Here is an 18,875-nt window from a genome sequence, read left to right on the forward strand (position 1 = left end):
GGAGCTCTTCTTAATATTTTGACACCAAAATCATGTCGATACACCTTACCGACTGCGAGTAAAGCCACCCACGCTTTAACTTGACAGACTGTACATTTGGATCAAAATTTGAGGTCTTGGGGCTTGGTATGTTCTTTAAGATCGAGGTAAAATAAATTAATTTGGCATTTGGTAACTCCAATTTCCTATTTCTCATATGCCAAACATCTACTTAATTTCTCAATTGTGATGTAAACAATCTTATAAATGTAACTACCAGAATTGGAACATTTTAAGATTCAATACGTTTAAACATTGAAAAATTGATAAAAAGTGAAAAATTGTAAAATTGGATACAATTTTGAAAATCTAAATGCTTAGAGCACAATAAGTTGAACTTTTGTTCAATCGAAATGAAATAATTTAAAAATTTGAGGTTAGCTATATCGTATAAGAATTTCGTTGAAGAATTTCTCTATGCCCTATAATAGAATAACTTTTCTACTGACACGGTCGCGAAGCTTCTATCAAGCAATTTTAAGAACATACAGAAACAGGCGATTTAAAATAGATTCGGAGGTTCAGTGTTTACGTTACATGTGTCCATGTCGGAATAAACTGAGTTGGTACCTATACCTATACTGTTGCACAGTATCGAAGAAAAAAAAGGATCTATGACTAAGAGTTCTTAGTACGATCGATCCCTAGGGGATCTATTGATCACTTAGGCCAATTATTATCCTGCGTTACAGGCTGTAATTAAGATAGGGAAAGTTATCGACAGTCCGACGATCAATCCTACAACAGTCGATTGACACTTTCAATTCGTGCTCTATACAGAGGGAAACGGGATCTCTGAATCGGAAATGGAACAGCTAACCGGAAGCGCTGGATCAAGCGGGGATTTGAAATGTCTATGGCATTCCGATTTAGTAGTTGGGATAAAATTCTTAGGTATTTTTATCAATAAAAGTTTATGAACTTTAAAAATAAATGATTTTTATTTTTTAGTATTGTTCATCGTTGATTAAGTTTTAAAGATGAAATCGAACTGGATTCTAGATTTATTATTTGTCGTAAATGTGATATGGAGTCCGCATTCGTAACCGCAATTTCTATCCAAGCGAAGCGTGACGTGCACATTTTATTAGTGCTTATGCAAACAAGGAAATGACTAATTATTATGTGTATTGCTAATTAATTAAAACGTTTCTTCGGGTGTATTTTTCATCTTAAATTTTAACAGATTTAGCTTTATGGACCATTGACTAATGTTTAGTAATTTCATGGATTATAAATTATTCGTAATTAAATTTGTAACCAGGGAATACAGAGCTTTGGAAACAACATATAACGATGGAGTGCATACAAAAATGAAATATTTATAGTTTATTATTTTCCGATGTTCAAAGTGGAATTTAACATACGAATTTGTTTGAAAAAAATGTCAGATCACGGGCGGCATATTTGCTGCAATGTATCCGTAGTCGTCGGATCATTGTTTTTGCATAAAAAACAGTAAATATAAACCATACAACTTTCTGTTATAAATATCCCAGCGGAAAAAAAATGTAATATTAACTGATAGAAATTAAGGACATTAAATAAATATTAAACTATTATATTATTGTTATTAACTTCAATTAGAATGACACTTACAATTATACTTAAAAACTTTCTCCATTTCAACTTGATCAGATAAAACAGTTTTTATTTCTTATTAGATTATCAACAGTTTTTTACACAGTATGGATTATATTTATGCATGGAATCGTTTTAAAACAATGCGACTTGAAAGGTTGTAAAATATAGAGTACGTGCGCAGTATAAGTATACGATTTTCCTATTTCGAAATTAGCATAGTTCATTTGATAGTGCCAGAATGCCACTACCTATATGATATTTCAATAGCCTTGGAATTTCACGAATGCCCATGCCACTTTTTATTTTAAACAGTGTTGAAATCCTTAAACGCGTTTTTATAACTTTTCCTTGTGTACGTAAATTAAAAATTTCATAATGATTTCCAGCGACACTGCAGGAAATAGGAAATTATCAATCATAAACATAAGTATTTGATTTCAGGTAGTGTATAATAATTTAATTTTCTTGTTGAGTGTATACCGATTAGAAATAATATTTGTGCGAAGGAATGCTTCTTGCATCATTATATACATACATATTTCAATTTCTTTACTCAAAAGGCACGCAACTTTCAACTATACTGGAGTAATCTACGTAATTTAAATATTGCTTCATTAGAAAACTGCTCTTCAATTATTCTTGTGTCCATACGTTCGGAAACTGAGTAATAAATAATTTTCATTCCTTGTTGAAAAAGTATATTGATAACTTGTAAATATTTTATAAAACTTTGGCCATGTTTCCAGCGGAAATAAAGTTCCTAAACAAAATTCGAAACATTTTTACGTGATCTTGAAAGTATTATTATAAATAAAATGTTTTTTCATTTCTTGAGCATATTACTGTCAGAATAACAGAGATCGATAACAACCCTTAGAATAGGAAACAATAATCATTGACCAAGAGAAATAATAAGCCATAATAGTGGTCCTAACGTATTTATTAGCTGATAATAAAAAGCCTATATAGCAATGGACAATAGTATCTCCAGAAACTGTCAATAATCACCTTTACAATGAAGAAAACCAGCCCTTAGTAAAAGTTAATTAAAATTCTTAACTATTGAAAATAATTACCCCTAGAAAAGATAAGTAGGAAAAATTAGAACCAGTCAATAACAACTCCTAGCAATATAAAACAACTCCTAGCAATATTCTCAATGAAATCCTCGTGTATTGCCAATGATAACCATAGAAATGGACATTGTACTTTGTCAATAAAAGCCCTTAGAAACTATCAATAGCATCAATTAGCACTGGTCAATAACAACCGCCAGCAAAGAATTTCTCAAGATTTTCAAAAAGTTAATCTCACACGGACACTAACAAGACTCAGCTAAAATCAATGATCTACTAACGCCGAATTTGTTGGCTGGATCTCAAAGGTAGTCACAAAGTTATAAATATAATGGTCAATAAAAACATGAAAAAACGATCAATAGTTAAAATCAGCACTAAAGAATAACAATTCCTGGCAACAAACAATAGAAATCACCAGCAGTTGGTCATTAAAATCCCTAGCTATTGTTAGCTAGCAATCAATAATAACCCATAAAAATGAACATTAACAAAAATTGGCACCAGTCAATAAAAATCCCTAGCAGCGGAACATGTTATCTTGAGTAAAATTTAATAACAAATTCTAGCAAGAAATTTTACGGTTCAAAATAAATCTTTATTGCACATTAAAATCGAAACATTTAATCTAAAAACAGGAAAGTTTCATTCGTCTACAGAATTAATGATCAATCGTATTTTTTGGCACTATATTTTGATTATATATGCAATAAAATTGTTCAACATTGTAAAGTTAAAGAAGTATATTTTTTAATTACACAAATTATAGTAAAGTATTGCGAGGTATTAAATAAATAATATAGAATACAAGTTTCATTAAATTTTCATTAATTTTATCTGCTTTGAATTCTTTACGGTGGAAAAGAAGAAGACATACAAAATACAAATTTCTCATGGAGAAGTTGAGGGCGACCATGAAATTTAGCACAGGATTTCTTACAAGTTATCCTTGAGTTGTGGGAATCGCATCGAAAGCTATTCACGATCAATTCTTCGTATCAATGAAAAGTGAAAGAGAATCGAGGACGTCAAAGGATATAAGTTGTATGCCGAGAGCTAGTGGCATACATATTTGCATCGGAGAAAGTCGCCTCTCCTTTCCGTACAGTATCGAATAAAGGTATAATCGATCGATTAACGACTTACATAACTTTACGCCCTGATCGACTTGTTACGTATTGTACGCGACGCGGTAATCACTAACATTATAATCCTTAAAGTTAAATTAATTTTATCATCAACGAAACACCCAATTTCAAGATTAATGAGTATCTTATCTTTAGTATTAAAAGTCATCACTAGAGTCTTTAATTTTATTCTGCTTTATCTTTATTTGAATAGAAAAGCGTTTTAAAAATCAATTCAATTGATTAGATAATTCGTCAGCTTCTAATAAGTCTCTTACATGATAACTTAGAGAAATTTTATAATCTGCCAGAACTATTTCTGGAACTAGGATCTCTTTTTATTTTCTACATCATCCAGAATTTATTTTGTTGATTAAAGATGATGATTCAAGAAAGTTATAACAACGATCGTCACTACCTCCCATTATAAGGTAACATAACGTCTATAAATCAATTTCCTGGAACTTGAAGTGAAATTATCTCTTTTTAAAGAGACGTAACTAAAGGGTCGTTAAAATCTGAAGCAAGATTTTATAATGAAATAAATGTAAGGTTAATAAATGATTAAAGTTTGACTTCAAAAATGTAACGAGCGATTAAATATTAGGGATACACCTTAATTAATTTGGATTTGGGACACGGCTTTGCGATGCTTTCAGACATTCGAGGCATACTTCAATAGGCTTCTTAGGGTGTATACAAATGGCTCGTTAAATCGAATGATACGTTTATTGCTGAGTGCGCAACGGTACCGATACAAGAAAAATCCACTCTTGGCACCAGTCGTAATTTTCTTACTTCCCGACGTTTGACCGTACTACACGATGAAGTGCCATAAATGCACGAAATCAGGTTAATAACCAGTGTACATTTTATGTGACTTTACCGCAAAAATAGCGCCGTTACAAAGAAAGACTCAACTTCAAATTTGAATTTGTTCTGCAGATTGTGCAATGAAACCTATAATTAGTACAAGTATATAATGAAATTCTTAGGCAATGTTTAAAAAAAATATATGTATGCGAGTTAAAAATGTTTGTAATTAAAGAATATAAATTATAGAGGGACCTGAGGAGCTCGAATGTAATGAAAAGTATAGGTACGAATATCTAAATATTTAAACTTTGCCATAATGTTTCTAAAATACAACTAAAAAAACTATAATCTGAAGATAAGTTTCTGAATACAAATTCTTTCGAATTCCTGTTGCGAAATTTAAATATTTATGTATAAATGACATAAAAAGGCCTGTAAAGAAAGTTAATCGTTATATATTAAGACAAAGTTCGAGTGTTACGTAATATAGTTATAGATATTATATATTTAAATTTTAAATTTGAGCATAAAGCGAAAAAACCTGAAGCGAAATGAGAGTGGATGACGCAAAACCGATCGTTACTTGTTTTTTGAAGAATACCCGGAATCTGCCGTACAGCATATTTGGGATGCGTTCGAGTACAGAGGTAATTTGTAGCGCGCTCCTCTTCATTCTGCGAAATCCGCATGCGTCATAAAAGTCCCGGCGAAAATTTCAGGCCCGAAATATCCCGAGTGTCGCTTGAAAAAGTCTTGCTTTTAATCGATGTTCGAATACATACCAAACGTCTGGAACGTTAATGATGCCGCCTGCGCTACATTGTCGCCTTGTGAACTCGGATTTAAAAACTTAGGGCTCGACTCTTCCACCTACGGATTTATTTTTTATTTTTTAGGGGATTTCGAACTCTTTTAATGCAGCGCTTGCATGGAAATAAGGGGCCGCTTTTTCATGATTCTTACTTCTTTTGTAATTTTTTGTGCTGTAACTCCATGCAGTAAAGTGAAAGCACTTTAGTTACAATGTCGCGGAGGAAGAAAGAAGTCAGACTGGATGAGAAATGCCTTCTTCTTAATGTAAAGGAGATAAGGATGATAAAATAAATACTTTGTCCAAGTCATTTTTTGAGGGTGGATAAGAAACACAAATTGCACTAATGCAACCGATTAGTTAAAAAATTGAAGGAAGATACGTAAATTGAAAAAGATTGGTTTTGACGTTGTTTATTGTACTTTTATTTTAATTTAGTTATTCTTTTACTTGAAAAGGTTTCATCCTTTTAAATTTATATTCAGTCATAATAAATTTTCTAGCTTTATAACATTTTACAAACCTCATTCAACTTAAGTTAAACCTTATGATTGATTTATAGTATACATTGTACTCTATTCTAACAAATAGTTTTAATATTATTTTTGAATAAAAAAGATAAGTTATAAAAAATGATATTTTGTATTATATTTTCTCATTAAAAATTTGTACAGAAGATAAGAGTAGAAAAATTTCGAACTTTTGAATATTTTGAAGAAAGCATGCATTCCTTTCGCACGTGTTCATTAGTCACTTGGCGAGCAATTCACGAAAATATACGACTCCAGAATTCTCGATATGTCTAACCTACAGTCGCGTCGGCGAATATGAAAAGTCACAAATTTATGTAGTATTATGCACTTCTCTACTACCAACTAAAACGCATTTAAAAACTTTCACCTACATTTACTGACTTTTCTTCTATTTAGATTTTGTATTAGCAGCTAAACAAATCTAAAAAAAAATCCGCCCGCCTAGCGGGTACATTCTCATCGCGTGGCTCGCAAGTTTAAGCGCGCCTAGGGCCCGTGACTGTTGGTTTTTGAGCTTCGCGCTCGATAATATATTTATCTCCTTCTCCGCGCTCAATATATTACTTATGTATATATATATCATAATATCACTTATGCACACTCTAAACACACTCTAAACAATCCAATCTGTCAATTCTTTCGAAAGTTATCGTGCTAACACACTAAAAAAATCATCAACGAATGAACAGACAGACAGATAGACATACATACCGAAAGACACGCATTGGTTAAAACCTGTTTTTCGTATTCAGGGGGTCTCAAAACGTGGACAATTGACAAAAACTGGGGGGGGGGGGGCAAATTTTACACAAATCTAATACCTTTTCTTACGAGAATGTAATTAAAATTTTGAACTGAAAACTTTGTTTTTAATTCGAAGCGGCGCCCCGTACGAGTTGTGTGTGAAATTTAATATTATTAAAAATTCTAAAATAGAAGAAGCTTCTTTTCTGTAAATATTAAATTTTATGGAATAAAGTTCGCAGAAATTTTTTAAAAGTATACACTTTTCATTATAACCAAGAATTTAAGACGAAAATAATTACAACATTGTCTTTTCAATGCAAAAATAGTCTTTCGTTTAACAATAGAACTTTAAAGTACGTTTAAAAAATATCATCACATTAATATAAAAATTCCGTCTAAAATCTAGCTTGGCTCTAGAAAGTACTTCTATTTGGGCTTTGCAAAAGAATGCATCATTTAAAAACTAATTAATAAAAGATAACAAATTATATTTATTTCAGTGCTGAAATTAAAGGAAATAGAAAAAATAAAGTTGCCTGTGTTGTCAGTGCTGTCTCATAGTACAGATTTGTTAATTTAATTCATCACTAAGTATCAATTGGTCTGACGCACTATACCTTGTTTATTGGTAAACTATTGAATGAAAGACAAAGCTAATATAAAAAATCATGGCTGAATAAAGACATTTTATCATCATCGCATGTATATTAAAATGACATATTTCATAACCTCAAATATTATTCAGTGCTACCAACAGCACTCAACTTTCATCATGCAATGCAATTTCAAAACTGCTACCAAAAAAGTTGGCAACAATAACCGGAACCGGATTGCAAGAATCAGATGTTCGTCATGCTGCCATTCAGTGTAAATACCTTTCGTTTCGCGACCACGAGGTTTAAAGTTTTCCAGCTTCTTTTTCGATGTAAGGGCGTTGGAGTCAAGACCCAACCTCAAAACTGGATTTTCTCATTTTACTCCATAAATAATAGAATTATATCTTTTTTAGATAATCAGGGCTTAGTCCTCTTTCCAATTAAGTCTTTATTCGGAATAGAATATTGGCTAATTCCAATAGTTTTTGTATAAGGTGTTTTTTTCTGACCCCAGCATTTGAAAAAAAACGTCTCATATGAAAGCTTTGAAATTAAACAATTTATAACTCGAAATAAAAATTTTAATCTGGAATTTGTTAATGTTCTCAGTGTAGCTCATACTGCTTTTATGTCAGGAATTATTTAATTATAAAAATTAGTATCAAATATGCAATCTAGTTCGCATCTAGATCTACTAGATTTTACTAGATTCACTAGAACGCGGCAGTACCGCTGGTGTAGATAGCGGTTAGACGATTGGAGCGTTAAATTTGCGCACTGCCCCAGATCACGTGCACCCCGCGCAACTCCTGTTACACCTACCTGCGGCGCGGGGTCAATTCTCGAAATAGTCCAGGGAATGAAGGATTTTTCACCACCAAATTTTAGAAAAAAAAACGAGGTATGCCATGATGTAGTGCCCTCGCTGGAATGAAGTCCTATATTTTTTTCAGGCAAAAATATCTGTTCAGAACGAATTACGGAATGTTCAAAGTTGGCGAAATCAAGTTTTTGGGAGATTGCGTCATTTTCATGATATACAGCTGAAGTTTACATCGTGATATTTTCACTAATTGAAGAATTACTGAAATAAGTATGCATGTTTTGTAACATTATTGAATAAATATTAAAATGACAAACTGATACTTACATTATATCGGAAAATTATTTCAGTAATTGTTCAATTAGTGACAATATCACAATGTAAACTTACCTTTCAAGCACTAGAAGTGCGTTTTCTGAGTTTTTAATGCAAAATTTGCAATCAGCGCAAAAAGGTAGCTGAAATAAAAAAAAACATCTCGATATGTCTATTCTTACATGAGATAAACCCAATTGTTACATTTTGAACGCGTGAATTTAATTTCAGCGCCATCTGCTATAAGGTGCGCCTGGACGGGAGCAGCTTCCCCAACTCCACCGCCATACATTACGACCGCATTTGATCGTAAATAAACCGCTATTATCAACAGCATTTTCGAAACTGATTTTTCTGAAAATCTTATTACAGTCAGTATCACTATCCATTTAATAATATTTACCAATTTCAGCTGTATATCTTGAAAATTACAACTGCAATAATTGTTATAAAAAAAAACTTAACTCCCTCCCCCCAAATAACGGACAGAAAATATTTTCATCATAAAATCATGTGCAAATAGTAAGTTTCCATTGACTGTAATTCCGATTGTTTTTTATGAAAATTACAAAAGTAATTCCATTTGTTTATGAGACAAAAATGTACTATTCTTACGCAGCCATTTTTAACGTACTTAATACTAAAAACTCAATTAGCAGCTAAGCAAAGTTGGCTTTGCGACAAGCCAAAGAAAAGTTAGCCCCAACAAAACAACAGTATCTTCTTTTAATAACAAATAGCTTTTCTCAAAAACTAGTTATTATTTTGAGCTCAAATTTTGCATATACTTTTAGATTCATAAAACACACATTTCCAGAGACTTTGAAGGATGTACATGCACTTTTAGAAAAAATAACTACAATTTGCAAAAGGGCCATTTTTGCCAGTTTCTATTACTTTTTGAGGAAACAATACGTTAATCGCAATCTCATAAAAACTTGATTTCGCCAACTTTGAACATTGCGCAATTCGTTCTGAATAAATATTTTTGCCTGCAAACATATAGGTCTTCATCCCAGGCATAGACACTACATCATGGCATACCTCGTTTTCATTCTGAAATTTTGTGGTGAAAAGACACCTTTTTGATCTTTGTTCCCTGGACTAAAAGGGCTGTAGAAGGGAGGGCTTTTAAAGGGTTTCGCTGTATTCAAGGGTAATATCTTGATATTAAAATTTAACATCCAGATAGTAAATTTTAATATCTCTATTTTTTCCGTGTTAAATGTGTTAAATGTGTGTACATGGGAAAAACAGTATTGCCGCTCGAACAATACAGAAGTATAGTTCAGCGAAGTACGCGTATATATAGTGTCTGGACCCATACGGTATCGGTGAGACAACTATACTGATTTGTCGCGGGACCAATATACTGCCTCGCATATACGTGCGACTCTAATCTTAAAATGGAAGGGAAGCGTCATTTGCTCGAGGAGTTGTTTTTTTTTTGTAAAAATTTCTTCGTATCGCATCTTTTTTCTCAATTCTCCACGTTTTTAGACCTTCTGATCCAGGAAAACAGCGTTTCGCGAGTGTGTGTGTGTGTGTGTGTGCGTCTATTTTTAGTTTGTAGCACCGTGAAAGAATTTTCATATAACGTATTGTCACGTCAACAAACTTGCATCCTTCGTGGAGCAATATGACGTTTAGGAATACTTGTATAGCTGTTACGCCTATACTGGTATAACAGTTGTGAGGACCATCCGGTAGTGTTGGTGCAAGAACTATACTTTCTAGTTTTGAGGACAAAAATACTGTTCTCTCAGCGATATCGTTTTTTTCCGTGTAGAAATAAGTGCAAGGGCCATGAAGCACGCGTATTTCTCATAAGAAAAAAAGGTATTAGGTAAACCTGGTTAAAACTAAAATTTTTCTTCACATTTAGACATAGAATGCGAATTAGAACTTATTTCTTAAGTATCACCCCCAAAAGTCCGTTTTATAGGTTTCCCAAGAAACGCTATATATGAAAAATTGGGGTTTGCGAGTTTTTGATGTTGCTTGTGATTTTTTGGTGGTAGTTTTGATACAAATTGTTTTTAATATATAAGGTATCAGAATATATGGAAAGTTAGATGTTCATATAAATTATTTCAATAATTTATTACAGTTAGTAGCAATTTTCAATTATAATAGATTTAGAATGTCGCGGTTTTTCCGAACTTTCCAACTTATTATCAACTTTTCAGTTAGGGCAAACCAATATAAATAGAATTTAACATAAATAACGGCTTTGAACGTTCTGAACTTCAGGTACATGAAAATCATAAAATTTTGTTGGTGTCTGTATGGATTCCTGAATATTGTAGCCATGCTAACTTTTGAAGGATTTGTGAAGTTTTTAAATCAAACAAAAATTCAAAATGTTAGAGCTTTTACAATTAAAAAAAAATTGATGAGTTTATTAATTTTTGTCAACTTTCCTGGTACACGGTAAAAAGACTGGCAAATTATCCTGATAACATTTTAAAATCAGGTAAAAATTAAAAAAGTGATATGGTTTTCAACATTTTCAAAAATTAATTATTAATTAATTAATTGTACACAATACATCGAGCGCGAAGCGCGAGTTTCGTGATTCGAAGCAGTAGGTGCTTTGAGAACCTTCTTTAAAAACAAATCGAAAACAATTTCATTTCCAATTTATGGCTGTAATTGCTCAGAAGTTTAAATCACAGTTTTCGATTTAAGTTTTAATATTTTTTATATTTGAAAAAATGTAGTAGAAATTTACGCTTAAACCTATAAAAACGCTACACTCAGAAGAAGGTAATACTTATTGCATTGTAATAAACCGAATTGTTTAACAAATTATCATTACTTGTAACTATATATTTTTAGAGTAATGCTAAACAATCTCTTTTTTAAATCTTCTGTTTTTCTTTAAATTCTTAGTTCTGAACAAATAATAAATTAACATCAGCAAGAATAATCTTTAAATAGTATTGCATTTATTTGAAAATGAATTATTTTTACTTTTTTCCCCATGTTAAAAAGAAATTAATTAAACAAAAAAACTATCTTGCAGCAGAGATTTAAGCAAAGAATGGAATAATTGGGAGGAATCCGACAAGATTTTTTTTGCAAAGGGTAAAAAAAACATTTGGAATTGGATATATTTTACTATCAGTCCCCATCCCCCTGTCATGGAGAAAATACGTTCTCATTGATGATAATATACATATATAGAGATTAAAAAGATCTAAATAAAATAAATAAATACTTCCTTCTCTGGCAAGAAGGGATTTAAAGTCAGATATCAATTTTACAAATATCTGTTTTGTTTTAGAAGAATATATTCACAAACAAAACGATTGTTTGAAAAAAAATTATCTTTAATTTTTATTTATCATTTGTTCACATGTAAAAAGTCAAATAAAAGTTACATTTTTGAGAAAAACCGCAACTATCTATCATTAATAAAGGAGAAGACAGTTATAAACAATAATAATGTTTTTCAAACATTTATGCTTTGCTAAATTAAATTAATTATTACCTTGCTCTGAGTGAAAAGTGGACAAAAATGTTAAATATTTCAGAAAAAAACAAGTCTTTTTTCTTATGGGAAATACGTCTTACACTTTACAGGGCTTCCGAACTTCTGAATATCATTAAAAAAAACGCATTTTTTTGGATTCAAAAAACTTAAAATATTGAAAATTAAAAGAAAACAGTATTCCAATGTACTTTTGGACGACTCTAACCCCATTCTCATTTTTGTAATTTTAAAGATTTCATGTTAAATTGTAGAATTTCCCACGTTTATAGAAATATCTATGTAATGTGACTGATTTATAAAACGAAATATTACTGAAACTTTACCGCTTATAGATAATTGTTCTTTAATTTTGTTTACTTCAGATTATATTATTGTTGAAATTTTTTATTTTTGAGTTAAAAATTTCCCACTAATAAGAAGCACTTTGTGTGTATAAATTTTAAAGGTTTAAACTACACTGTAAAAAAAGATTTGTGTAAAATTACAAAGTTTCGAAAAATTACCAATTGTATCATTGTAAATATCACACATTTCACTGTGTGATTTTACAAATGTATGTGAAATTACATCCTCTAGCGATGTAAAAAAAGGACCCTCAAACAGCAGTGTAATATTACACACTCGATAAAAATAAAATTACGCATTCCCTCGTACGAACTTTACATTCAGAAGGGAAAATTCAGAGGTACATTAAGCTAGCACCTTCACAATCGAATTTTTGAATTTTTCATAGCTCAGAATTTTGGGATTTTTTTGGGCTTTTTTTGGGCTGCAATACAAATTTTTGGGCTCCTTTACTTTTTTCAAAAAATCAATTTTCTTGTGAAGGTGTCAGCTTACATTAACCCAGCACCTCCACTTCTTTAAATCACTAAATAATAAAAATTCAACAACACCAAAATTTTGGGATTTTTTGGGCTCTTAAAATCCGCAAAAAAATTTTCCCCAAACCAACCCTTAACTTCCAAAATCAACCCCCTTCAAAAAATTGAAAATTTTCAGTAATTCATTAACGGGATATTTATGGGCTTTTTTGGGCTCCCAGAAAATACCCACTTCGATTTTTGGGCTCCAACCCTTACAGTAAAAATTTAACCCCATTGTAACACGCAGATATGAAATAGTCAAAAAATAACTTTTATTAAATTTTAGAGCTTGAATAAAGTATCTGATTTTTGGGCTCCTCGAAAATACACGCAACGATTTTTGGGCTTCAGCCCTTAACGTCCAAAATCAACCCGTGTAGATACTACTTTGTCGAAAAATCAATTTTTCTAGATTTTTTGAATACAAATAAAGTCTCTGATTTTTGGGATCCTCAAAAATAACCGCTACGATTTTTGGGCCCTTAACGTCAAAAATCAACCCCTCTCTACCACGTAAATACAACTTTGTCTGCAAATAAATTTTTGCAGGATTTTTAAATGGAAATATAGTCTTTGATTTTTGGGCTCCTCGAAAATATCCGATATGATTTTTGGACTTCAACACTTAACGTCAAAAATCAACCCCTCTCTACCACGTAAATACAACTTTGTCTGCAAATAAATTTTTGCAGGATTTTTTAATGGAAATATAGTCTTTGATTTTTGGGCTCCTCGAAAATATCCGATATGATTTTTGGACTTCAACCCTTAACGTCAAAAATCAACCCCTCTCTACCACGTAAATACAACTTTATCTGCAAATAAATTTTTGCAGGATTTTTTAATGGAAATATAGTCTTTAATTTTTGGGCTCCTCGAAAATATCCGATATGATTTTTGGACTTCAACCCTTAACGTCAAAAATCAAACCCTCTCTACCACGTAAATACAACTTTGTCTGCAAATAAATTTTTGTAGGATATTTTAATGGAAATAGAGTCGCTGATGTTTGGGCTCCTCGAAAATTCCCGATACGATTTTCGGCCTTCAACCCTTAACGTCAAAAATCTACCCCTCTCTACCAAGTAAATACAACTTTGTCTGCACATCAATTTTTCCAGAATTTTTCAATGGAAATACAGTCTCTGATTTTTGGTCTCTTCGAAAGTACACGCTAAGATATTTGGGCTTCAACCCTTAACGTCAAAAATCAACCCACGTAGGTACTACTTTGTCAAAAAATCAATTTTTCTACAATTTTTTAATGGAAATAGAGTCTCTGATTTTTGGGCTCCTCGAAAATTCCCGATACGATTTTTGGGCTTCAACCCTCAACGTCAAAAATCAATCCCTCTCTACCACGTAAATACAACTTTGTCTGCAAATAGAGGACCCCGCTTTAGCGACACAAGCGATGTCTGTATACGAAACACGCATCAAGAAGTGGTCAGTCAGATGTTTAGCCAAACCCATAACAATATGAGTCAACACCGTTGACTCATACAGCGCGCTTCTCAGAACGGTCAACGGTGTAGGCGAAAATATTACAGACCACGATCTGAACCGTGATTTCTATGTTGATATCGCTTTTGTAACAAAATCTGTTGTAATTCGGTTTTTTCACTGACCTTGAGCGCTTAGCGCCGCATAGTGCTAAAACTGTTCATTTTTTGGAATCTTTTTTACGGATATTTCATCCGGCACTTATAACCTTAAAAATCACAAAGTTTCAGCTAAATCCACCGAAAGACATTTTCCCATAAATTTAGTGCGGGGTCCTTTATTTGCAGACAAAGCTGTATTTACGTGGTAGAGAGGGGTTGATTTTTGACGTTAAGGGTTGAAGCCCAAAAATCGTAGAGGTTATTTTTGAGGATCCCAAAAATCAGAGACTTTATTTCCATTGAGTTGCTCTAGAAAAATTGTTTTTTGACAAAGTTGTATCTACGTGGGTTGATTTTTGACGTTAAGGGTTGAAGCCCAAAAATCGTAGCGTGTATTTTCGAGGAGCCCAAAAATCAGAGACTCTATTACCATTGAAAAATTCTAGAAAAACTGTTTTTTTGGCAAAGTCGTATCTACGTGGGTTGATTCTTGACTTTAAGGGTTGAAGCCCAAAAATCTTAGCGTGTATTTTCGAGGAGCTCAAAAATCAGAGACTGTATTTCCATGGAAAAATTCTGCAAAAATTTATTTGCAGACAACGTTGTATTCACGTGGTAGAGAGGGGTTGATTTTTGACCTTAAGGGCTGAAGCCGGAAAATCGTATCGGGTATTTTCGAAGAGCCCAAAAATCAGAGACTCTATTTCCATTAAAATATTCTACAAAAATTTATTTGAAGACAGTTGTATTTACGTGGTAGAGAGGGGTTGATTTTTGACGCTAAGTGTTGAAGCCCAAAAAGCTTAGCGTGTATTTTCTAGGAGCCCACAAATCAGAGACTCTATTTCCATTAAAATATTCTACAAAAATTTATTTGCACACAAAGTTGTATTTACGTGGTAGAGAGGGGTTGATTTTTGACGCTAAGGGTTGAAGCTCAAAAAGCTTAGCGTATATTTTCGAGGAGCCCTAAAATCAGAGACTCTATTTCCATTGAAAAATTCTACAAAAATTTATTTGCAGACGAAGTTGTATTTACGTGGTAGAGAGGGGTTGATTTTTGACGTTGAGGTTTGAAGCCCAAAAATCGTAGTGTGTATTTTCGAGGAGCCCAAAAATCAGAGACTGTATTTCCATTAAAAAATCCTACAAAAATTTATTTGCAGACAAAGTTGTATGTACGTGGTAGAGGGTTTGATTTTTTACGTTAAGGGTTGAAGCCCGAAAATCGTATCGGGTATTTTCGAGGCGCCCAAAAATCAGAGACTCTATTACCATTGAAAAATTCTAGAAAAATTGATTTTTGGACAAAGTAGTATCTACGTGGGTTGATTTTTGACGTTAAGGTTTGAAGCCCAAAAATCGTAGCGTATATTTTCGAGGAGCCTAAAAACCAGAGACTTTATTCTAGCTCTAAAATTTAGTAAAAGTTATTTTTTGACAATTTCATATCTGCGTGTTACAATGGGGTTAATTTTTTACGGTAAGCGTTGGAGCCCAAAAATCGAAGTGGGTATTTTCTGGAATCCCAAAGAACCCCAAAAATATCCCGTTAATGAGTTACTGAAAATTTTCAATTTTTTGAAGGGGGTTGATTTTGGAAGTTAAGGGTTGGTTTGGGGAAAATTTTTTTTCGCGGAATTTAAGAGCCCAAAAAAACCCAAAATTCTGGTGTAATTGAATTTTTATTATTTAGTGATGTAAAGAAGTGGAGGTGCTGGGTTAATGTAAGCTGGCACCTGCACAAGAAAATTGATTTTCTTTAAAAAGTAAAGGATCCCAAAAATTTGTATTGCAGCCCAAAAAAGCCCAAAATTCTGCGCTATGAAAAATTCAAAAATTTGATTGTGGAGGTGCTAGCTTAATGTACCTAAAATTCAGTCGCAGCGTGTAAAAATACCATGCGTCGGTAAAATCACTTTCCTGTGATTGAAAATTACATCGAGATTTTTAATTTTACCAAAGATCTTTAATTTTACCATGGCGGAAACTGTAAAAGTTTTTATTTGTAATTAATTTAAAATTCAGAATAATTAATCATATAATATGTGAATACGGAAGCGTCTCTCGTGTTCGTTGTTTATCGATGCCTTCATCTTGCAATTGTGGAGTATTTTTATTCTTAATGTGAGGAAATTGACAGCTATGTTCAACTATTTTTGATAGCTTTCACACGCAAATAGACCGAATTCAAGCTATTCCTGTTTTGCCTTTTACATTTTCTGCTATTGGAACGGAAAAAATGCGGTTGTTCAAAACGTATATTTCATATTTTTGTTACGGAATATTTAAACATCAAAAAAATGCCCGTAGTATCTTATGTGTTTTAGGTAAGTGGTAACGTGCCCGGCTTGTGTTTCTTCAATCTCCATGAAATTCTACGAAGTTTGAGCTTTCGAGTGTTCGAAACCTGTCGCCCGGATAAATTTTATTTTATTTTATTCTTTCACATCATGAATTTTACATTTTCGCGTGTAAAATTTTCGGCTGAATTGAAATATCACAACAGATTCGTCAAGTTACACCGATACACGAGGGTCCTTTTATTTACATCCACCGGAGATGTAAAATTCAATAGATTTTTTTTACAGTGTAAGAAACGTAATTAGGCTTCTTCTTTGGCAGTATGTGAACTTTAGAGAAAGAGTTCAGGGGAGCGATGGCCGCAAGTATGTTTTAAATGTATTTATTTTAATCTTATACTTTGCTCGTAGGAAAAATACATTGCAATACAAAATTGTATAGAGAATAGAAAATATTTTTTATGTGACTCGTCTAATACAATTGGATCAATGAAGTCATTTTTAGTTGTTCCGAATTCCTTCCAATTTAAATACAAATTGTATACAAAGAGTACAAAGAGTATACTCTTTGTAGCTTTTCATTTAAAATTATTCAAGAATAAACAAAATTGCAATTTTTTAAAAACTTATTTCGGGTACAATTCTTTGTCAAATTGTTTAAAAATAATATAGCCCTAACTCACTTTTATAACAAAAGGAATTTTCTTTCGCCTTGTGGCCGAGATTTGTTTTGTCATCGCGCATTTTACGTCGTGTTAATAGAAGATTTTGTGGTTCGATGATTAAGTCCCTGGAATGTTTTCAGTTAGTTCGTCTTCAAATAAGCTGTATTAGTGACAATCGACCAAATTCGAAAGTTATTTAGTTTAGAATATATATTTTTAACCTGTTAATCAAACCTGTTAAGGCAGAATACCGAATAACGGCCTTGAAAGTGTAAAGATTATCATCACTGTTCTCGATTAACGTTTTTTAAGTTCTGCAAAACAGGATTCCGAAATAAATAAAAAAACTGCAATTCATATAATCTGATTCAAATATTATCACATTTCGAACCTTTATTACTTGATACTTTTTTTGACATTTCAATTAGGAAGTTAAATGCATATTTAATTATAATATTATTATAGTTTTTGCAATTATTATCAAAAGATTTTTAAATTCTGAGCCTGCGGAAAACAAAAGCAATATGAAGATGGTTCGGACCGTCACATATTGAGCACCGTAAAGCGTCTAGGAAAATATAATTCACTTCCTATGCAAATCTTCAATTATGTCATAATTTTTCCTCTTTTCCAGCGATACTTTTTAATCGGTGGGAGTCGTTGTTTCCCACTGAATTTTATTTTGAAATGGAAATAGACGCTTAAATAGGTTTCAGTTTCAAGGCTGTTGCTTGACTATTTGGGGTTTTGATACGCTTTTACCTTTTTTTAGAAATTAGTGTAAGTTTAGAGCCAAAAAGGAGCTTCGGGTCACCGATTGATGTAGGAAGCTCATCGCATCCTACGAATGACACGATTCCTTTTACAAAATTATGATTGCAGAATGGACATCTCTTATTTCCTACAAACTTTGATACTTAAAATCTTTACATCAAGATGGAAACAATTTCTGGAATTTCTTGGTAAATGTCTTTTTTATTATCTTTTTATTCGGCACACAAAACTTTTGATCTTTTTCAGCCAATTTATATCTTAAGTTTATTATAGTCAATATTAAATGATAATTAGTTTCTAAAAGAGATAAATATATAACAATAGTTAACACATTATTGTGTTTTATGAACGAATCTTATAGATTTTTTGACGCTAAAAATAAATTCGGCCGCTTAAATTGTCCCACACGTCAGTTTTTTGAGTATCTTTACATTAAATTATGAAAAATGTCTATTTTGGCCATATTTATTATTCATTTTTCATTGCCGATTAGATGATGAACCAGCTAATGAAGGTAAGATCAGATGATGATAATGATTATCCGGCTAGCAAAAAGTAGATGAAATGATATTAATTCAGCAAGTGATGGAAAGATCAGATGATGATAATGATGATGATGATGATATACCTGCAGCGAAGAAAAATCAAATGATGCTGATGGTTCAGTCAGTGAAAGCAAGATCAGATAATGATGATG

At 32.2% G+C, this 18,875-nt stretch overlaps 1 protein-coding gene across 4 annotated transcripts in view; it reads left to right on the top strand.

The window, feature by feature from the left end:
- The window catches only part of LOC117168668, a 143,677-nt gene that overhangs the window by 62,189 nt on the left and 62,613 nt on the right, over window positions 1-18,875 (top strand). The window contains exon 2 of one of the 4 annotated variants that reach the window (XM_033354329.1): window positions 18,287-18,366. The exons of the other annotated variants lie outside the window; for them this stretch is intronic. The gene's annotated coding sequence lies outside the window, so the exon portion shown is untranslated. The remainder of the gene's footprint in view (window positions 1-18,286; window positions 18,367-18,875) is intronic. 4 annotated transcript variants of the gene reach the window in all.

Source organism: Belonocnema kinseyi, chromosome 3, assembly GCF_010883055.1.
Source record: "Belonocnema kinseyi isolate 2016_QV_RU_SX_M_011 chromosome 3, B_treatae_v1, whole genome shotgun sequence".
In the NCBI taxonomy this organism is placed as follows: domain Eukaryota; kingdom Metazoa; phylum Arthropoda; class Insecta; order Hymenoptera; family Cynipidae; genus Belonocnema; species Belonocnema kinseyi.